Source organism: Silene latifolia, chromosome 6, assembly GCF_048544455.1.
Source record: "Silene latifolia isolate original U9 population chromosome 6, ASM4854445v1, whole genome shotgun sequence".
NCBI classification, from domain to species: Eukaryota; Viridiplantae; Streptophyta; class Magnoliopsida; order Caryophyllales; family Caryophyllaceae; genus Silene; species Silene latifolia.
Window position 1 is genome coordinate 9,311,480 of NC_133531.1, and position 8,178 is coordinate 9,319,657.

An 8,178-nucleotide genomic window follows, 5' to 3' on the forward strand; every position below is an offset into this window, starting at 1 on the left:
CTCATCAACCTCCTCCGTGGCAATTTCAACAAGGCGAGGGGTCCTCCTCGGGCACACCTACTTATCCTCCCTTACCACCGTCTCTCACCGAGTGGATGGAGAGGATGGACATTGCCACGGCGAAAGCCGCTAGTGAGAGGGACGTGTTGGGAAGGAAGTTGGACCGGATATACTATGATCAAGCTACCGGTACTTATCCCGTCTACGACGACTTTTGTAGACGGGATTACGTGCCCTTTGATGCCCCTCACCCCTCCTATTTTACTTGGCCCGACGGGAACTATCCCACGGACGGGAGTATGGTTCACGGAGGTCTAAACCTCCAACCGGACTACTTTGCGGGCCCTATCTTCCCCCCTCAACCCGAGTCTAGACCGGAGGGGCATGATGCCCAATGGTTAGGGGGAGTTCGGCCCTATTTTGCTAGTGATGCGGGTACGTCGGGATCCGGTGGTGGTTTCACGGGAGGAGATAGTGGCGTGATGAATATGAGTGGTGATTTCACGGGTGGTTTTCCGGGTGTCGGCGGTAGTGGAGGTAATTTCACCTTCAACCCCGATGATTTAATCCAAGGCTCCGATTTAAACACCGGAGATGATATCAATGATGAAGAATTTGATGATGAGATGGGGTCTTAGTCCCCGAATTGATGGCTTTCTATCCTCCCAATCAATCCAAATGACAAGTATGATTTCTCCCTTTTATCCAAATTTCTCATTCATGTTTAAATTTTTCGCATGCATTTAGTTGCTAAATCATTTAGTTGCATCATATAGGATTGCATTAGATTTCAATTTTGTAATATATTGTCACATTTAGTAATTGCATTCATTTAGCCTAATTTGCATTGTCATTTCAATTTAGCATATAGAATAGAGCATGCATTGCATTTTCAAAATAAAAACCAACTAAAAATTGAAAAAACAATGACCAAAAAACCAAAAACATGTTAATTTATTTCACTAATATGCCCTCCCATGTCTATAAATAAGTGTGGGGAGGGCCTAAAAAAGAAACAAAAACATGCTTTTAATTTGAATTCCCTCCACACATTTATTTCCATTTGGAAGTAATGTAAATAAATAAGTGTGGGGAGGGAGTTCTCATCTCAAAAACCCAAAAATATGTCTTTTTAATTTTTCAAAACCAAAATCACAAAAATATGTTATTTTCCCTTTGAAAAATCAAAAATCAAAAAATATGTTCATTTCTTTTCCTTATTCACTCCCTATGCTTTTGTCCATTGAGGACAATGTACATCTCAAGTGTGGGGAGGGAAATATCCACTCTTGTGCATATTTGTTTATATTTGTAAATGTTTATAAATTAGAGAAAATGCCTAAAAATCGAAAAATTTCTGAAAAATTCAAAAAAAATTGCATTGTATATATATGTTTTGTCTAACCTTTTGGCTTGGCACATTGACCTCTTGAGGCAAAAAGGAGCTAGAAGACCGCTTGGTATAATCCTTCCTATCCCTTGCTCCTTTTACTATTCTTTCTTTTTGGTATCTTTGATATTTTGAAGGAGAATGGGAATTTTGTTGCTTTGGGTGTCTCCTTGGGAGACCGTTTGGAATTTTGGTGTTGATGTGCTGCTAGGTTTAGCCAATTTGTTGCACGTTTCATTTCATGTTTGTTTGAATTTCCGCATGCATTTGTTCACATGTAAATACTTGTTGCATTTCTTTCTTTTGCATTGAGTTTGTAAATAAGCTTTTAAGGAAGAACATGGTCAAAGGAAGGGAACCAAGTACCCCCATGATGAACTAATGTGCCCAATTGTGCCTTTCCCCTCCTCGTGACTCGCACCTGTGGCCTCTTAGTTAGCCGAGGAAGGAGGGCTTGACCAAAGAGTTTAGACCAACCTTGTGAGACCTAGGGCCGTAGACTAGACCTTTGGCTCGACTTAGCTACTCAAAGGTAAGGATAGAGCCTCCTAGGGTGGGTACATCCATACCCCGCCCTCATCTAGGTTTGAGAGTAGGCCTCCTCGCGAGGCGTGTCACATCACTACGCACAAGTGTGTCGCATCGTCCTTAGATCATGAAATTGCATTACATTTTTGTGCATATGATTTGAAGCAAAAATCAGTTTATATGAACCTCACATAGCCAAATAGCCTTGTTTTATTCCCTACATTGTTTCCCTTTTTGATTCACCCCCTTTGAGCTTAGCCTTCTCATTTGGCAAACCCACCTAGATAGCTACATTCCCATAACCACCCTTCCTTAATCAAGAATTGGTCGGTTTTTGTAGTTGTGTTGTAGGAGGTGATTTGGGACATAGTGATGGATAGTATACATATCCATTTGGGTCGGAATTTGGTATGATTTGGCTTTATATACAAATAAGAGGTTTTGAAAAAAAAAAAAGGAAAAAAAAAAGAAATGAAAAACAAAATAGAAAAGTGAAAAAGTCATGAAAAATCAAAAAAATGAGTTGTGTTGTATATATTTGTTTGTTGTCAAGAAAAAGAAAAAGGCAAGCAACACCCCTACTCATCATTTAAAGGGGTAGAAAAAGCCGTTGCTAAATAAAAAGGGGCAAATTGATGTTTTTCCAAAATGAGTCGGGTTTACACAATTTTTGCATAACTTGGGAAACCGAGTCGTTGTTACGGTGTAGACGTTACCATTTGTTGAAATAAAAGGAGTTTTATCAAATTTTTCCTACTTGAGTTGGGTTTATGCAATTTTTGCATGGTTTTGGTCATCAATGCTATGTTAGGGCATAGACGTGTCTCATGTGTTGCAATAAGAGATGGGATGTGATGTGTCGACGATTCTTGATTTGAACCCCACATGTCCAAACGGTGCTTGCACCAATCCCGTTTCGACCTTCTCCTTAGCCCCATTGTAACCCTTGCTTCATGTTTTGTGCATTTTTCCCTTTGTTTGCATTTCATTGGACATAGGACGGTGTTACACATTAGATTGCGGGCACGTTTTCGCTAGTCGAGTTAGTTGAGTGATTTTGGTTACTTTTTGTCTCAAAAATCACCTTGTTCTTTCATTGAGTGACGAGTGAAAACCGTGAGGATGTCGTTGCCTTGGTCTCCTTAGTCATGGGTCCTTTGGTTGAATCTTGTGTCGGTCTTGTAATTCTCGGCGGACTTGCCCTTTCTTCCCTTTCCCCGCTCTTGAATTTGTTTCTTGAGCATTGGTCACACAAGGGTTGCTTTTGTCACATTTAGGGGGTTGGCACCTCAATTGGCACTCCTGAGACGGTACTCCCGACCGAAACCATGTTTTGTTGTTTGAAAAATCCGACCACTTAGATGAGGAAAGTGGGTCATTTTGTTAGATGCATTCTACTTGTTGATCACGTGCTTTCATGATGAATGTGTCAAATGTTTTGTAGCAAGACCCGACTTGCCTTGCAATAGGGCACTCTCCCCTCATGGGTGTCAAATTGTGAGTTGAAGGGGCGTTGAGTGCGCTAATACTCGATCGGCTTAAGTAGTAGTTTAGTTGAGTGATGCTCATATTGTGCATTCACTCTCCATATCTATCATAATAATGCTTTGTACATTTGGTTTAGGGACTTACTCGGGGACGAGTAAGGTTTAAGTGTGGGGAGGTTTGATATACGATTAATTTACCTCTAATTCCATCTTTCTTTTATGCATACCGACTCTTATCGAGTCGGTTTCGGGTGTTTTTCCTTGCATATTGTGCCCAATACCCGTACTTGTTACCATGTGTGTCCTTTTGTAGGAAACGACCTAAGTATGGAGAAACTGGGGCAAGAAAGGCACCCCATTGCCTTTACATGAAGAAGAGGGGAATAAATGGTGAAGAGTGTGTTTTGCCGGCAGACCGGCAGCCGGTCTGGCCACCGGCAAAACACACCCCAGAGAATCACTTAAGATTTTGAAGAAAAGCTGAGGAATGTGCTTTGCCGGTAGGCCGGCAACCGGTCCACCGGTAAAGCACAGCAAATGGAATTAATTGAAGATTTTGGTGAAAAACAAGCTTGGCCTCGCTGGGTAGGAGCACCGGCATGGTCAATCTAAGCATTACGCACCATGAAGAAGAAGAAGAAGTCCCGAGGAGTGTGTTTTGCCGGCAGGCCGCAAACCGCCCCCGCAAAAACACAGATGCCAGCTATTTTTAAACTTTGCACGGTTTTGCGGTAGGGAGGGCAATTGCCGCCGGCACCGGCATTACGCAACAGACGCGAATTTGGGCTTTTCTTCCTCTTTTCTTCCTAATCTTGTAAAAGCCTATAAATACCCCCTCTTAAACCCTTTTTAACACACAACCCTAGATCCAGAATTTTTACCCTTTCAAGCTTTAAACTTTCTTAATCTCTTTGTTAATCTTTCCTTAATTAAAGTAGTTCTTCAATCAATTAGTGATTGAATTTGGGTTTGTAAGAAGATTGAAGGATTTCCTTCTTTATTATTTCTATCCAAATTCCTCTTTCACTATTTTGTTGGTATTAATTCTCTCCTTATTTTCATTTGTTTACATTTTGTTCTTCTCTTATGTTTGTTTGATTGTTTATGATTAAATTGTTGTTGTTGTTTGTTTGTTGTTGTTATTTCCATCATTGTTCATCTTTTCATTGTTGATCTTTCCTTTGTTTCACTTTCTTTTGTTCATCCTTGGGTAGTTGTCCTCAAAGACTTAATCTTTGAGTTGATTTGGTTAAAGATTGTGTCTTTAGGTTTAATCACTCTCATTATTAGATTAAATCATCTTTCCTTACACCTATTTTTAGATTGTTGCATGTTTAGTAGTGAATTTCATCTTCCCACCATGTTTGTGACCAAAGTTTCCATCTTTATTGTTTATTTTGCAATTAGGACCATGATTAGTGAGTAGTCCTCCACTAGGGCTCGGTTTGACCCAACATGAGTAATTTCATTAATTGAATTTCACAAAGGCTAATTATTTGGGGAAATTGGTGAGGGTAGATTAGAGGAATGACTTGGTTTATGGGTTGACTTTTGGGTAGTGTCGACTTACGACCCTTGACCACCAACGAGAGTTGGTTAGGTTGTGATTTGGATACCCTTGATTTGACCCTATTGTTGACCTTGGTTGAGACCGAAAGGGAGAACCGGGGTAGGACACCTCTAATCTAGCGTTTGAAATCGACCCTCGAGAGAGGGAGTGGGATGACCCGGGAATTGACGGGGCTTAATGACCTTAGCAAATATTGGACTACCTTGGGAATAATGCATGTTTTTGGGGTAGTCGGGTATTGAGTTAGGGATTCCTACCTTCGATCCCGAGAGGGGGGTTGGTGGGTAGCACTAGTGTCCTATTTCGAACCCGAGAGGGGGGTCTTAGGCGAATTAGAGTCGTCACCTCCTCACCTAACTACCCTTGTGATTAGCCTAGAGATTCGATTGTGTGGAATTACGAATTGTTTGGGGAGAACCGAGTCTTAGGCTTTTAAATTATTTGATTTCCATCTATTTATTTTATCTTGCTCTTTCTCTTATTTCTTTATTTAGTCGTTTTACCTTGTTGTTGGTAGTTTTAGTATAACCTTCATCCCTTATTGTTGACTTAGCTAAACGATAGGATTAGAACAATTAGTAATCTTCTCAACTCCTTGTGGGATCGACCCTTAATAGTGTACAACGATAAAATCGTGCACTTGCGAGGTATAGCTTGATACCATCACAGACTACCGGTGATGTTCGGCGAGGGGAATGCGGCCAAGAATGTCCTAGCCGAGTTCGTCGTCATCAACGGCTCATCCGCCTACAACGCCCTAATAGGCCGAGTTACTCTAAGCGATGCCGACGCAGTGATGTCCATCCGGGCCCTGACACTAATGTATGTCTCGGACCGGGGGGAAGCGCATAAGCTCGTCTCCAAAGACGAGAAGGACGAGGTGGTCAACATCCAGATATCTGCCAGAGGATGCAACATGCAATCCCTCAAAGTGGCGAAGCAGTCGGAGAAGGGGAAAAGCTCATCCTCACAACCGAAGGGCGACCTTATGGATGCAACCGACGGCTGACGGGGGAACAGCGCCTCTGATGAGGCATTAGGAATCTGATAGACCTTGTATAGCGCCGGAGGTGCCCAAAACAGCTGTGGGCACCCCGACGCATGTTAATATCAAATGTAAAATCAACCAAGTCTCCCATGAAGATGTCCATTTTCCCCATAAATCACCGGCAGAAGAAAGAAGCCGACGCCGTCTCATACTGTCGATTCGACAAGAGCGGCAGTCGTTATGAGAAGCCGACGCCGTCTCATACTGTCGATTCGACAAGAGCGGCAGTCGTTATAAGAAGCCGACGCCGTCTCATACTGTCGATTCGACAAGAGCGGCAGTCGTTATAAGAAGCCGACGCCGTCTCATACTGTCGATTCGACAAGAGCGGCAGTCGTTATGAAGAAATGTAGTGCTGTGGCAGTCACCCCAAATAGTAGACGCTTCGGCAGTCACTTAAAGTGGTAGACGCCGCGTAACACGCTATCCAGACGCCAGCTCACACTGTCATAGACAAGAGCGGTGGTCCCCATGAAGAAATGTAGTGCTGTGGCAGTCACCCCAAATAGTAGACGCTTCGGCAGTCACTTAAAGTGGTAGACGCCGCGTAACACGCTATCCAGACGCCGACTCTTACTGTCGTACCGACAAGAGCGGCAGTCTCCATCAGAAAGCAGACACCGCGACAGTCGCGGCCAGCGCAGTTGATAAACAAATCAAAATGCCTTAAAAGCGTTAAAAACAGTTGAGATGCACACTCTAAACTGCCTCGGCCAAACCAAGGCTCAAACAAAAAGAGACGCTCAATTAATAACGTAAAAGGGCAACTCAGACAAAAACGAGGAAAGACCTCGGCCAAGCCAGAGGCAAAGTGGAAACACTAAATACCGTTGAGACGCTCAAAAGAAATAAGGTAAAGACCTCGGCCATGCCAAAGGCAAAAGAAACGAACTCTTATTAATAATAACAGTTTACAGGAAAAAAGAACGGAGATGACAGCCGTCCCCATTGGGATAAACCAAAACACAACCTACCAAAGCGGTACAGAGTACAAGGAGAAAAGCAAAAGCTACAATTATGTCATTTAAAGCACCAAAAAAATGGCAGGGAAGAAGGGATTAATGATCGGCCCCCGAACAACTGAAACAGATCTGCTGTAAACTTGTTCTCATCAAGCAACCTATGCCTGGTGCTGCTTACCATCAGTGGCGGTAGCCGCATCTTCTTCAATAGGCAACCCAGCAGCTTTCCTAGCAGCCTCAGCTTTGGCCTCGGCGTCATCAGCCGCCCTCATTCTCTCAGCTTCCTCCTTGGCCGCCTTAGCCCTCTCAGCAAGAGCTGCTTTCTCCGCGGCCGCCTCCTTCTCAATCTTCGCCCTCACCGCCTCCTTGGCCTTCTCCACCATGGCGTTCTCCTTAGCCTCGAGCTTGTCATCAAGCAGCTTGTCATATCTGCCCCACGGAAAGGAACCATCAAGAGGGAAAAGCTCCTCGATCACTTCCCTAGCAGCTCCTTCGGCCAAGTCCCGGAATTCAGCGCACAGATTGGGGAGCATGACAGTTTGGAGCATCTCAATGTCCGCCTCCTTCTGCTTGATGATGGCCTTTTTGCCCCGAATCACCTCCGCCTGGGCCTTAAACAGGCCCTCGGATTCGTTCCTCTGCTGGAGATAGAGGTCGGCACGCCCCTGAACATGGTTACACTTCTCCAGCAGCTTCGCAGCCTCGGCTGCCGCAGCCTCGGCCTTGGCTCTCTCAGCAAGGACCTCCTTTTCAGCGTCCTCCCTGAGTTTTCTCTCAGCCAAGAGCGCCTTCTCAGCATCTCCCCTAAGCTTCCGCTCATTGAGGAGATGCAGCTTCGCCGACGCAGCCACCTGCTTAGTGGCATTACGCTCGTGGACAGCTCGAGCCACGGCCTTCTCCTGCTCCATGAGACGAGCGGTAACAGAACCACGTTCCACCTTGCAAGCTCCCTAATTAGCTTCGTGCCTTCCTCTATGAGTTGGGAGACGGAAGCCTTCCGGGGATGAAGGGACGGCGGGAATATTTGACCACCACCTGCGGCCGGGAGAAGGATGCCCTCGGGATGAAGGGTTGACGGTGGCGCCTTGATCACCAACTCGCGCAGAGGTCCCCTCCACGCCGCCTAACGAGAGCAGGAAGCCGCCGCGGCCGGGTCTACAAAAATTTAATAAAGACGCGTATCAACGTATATC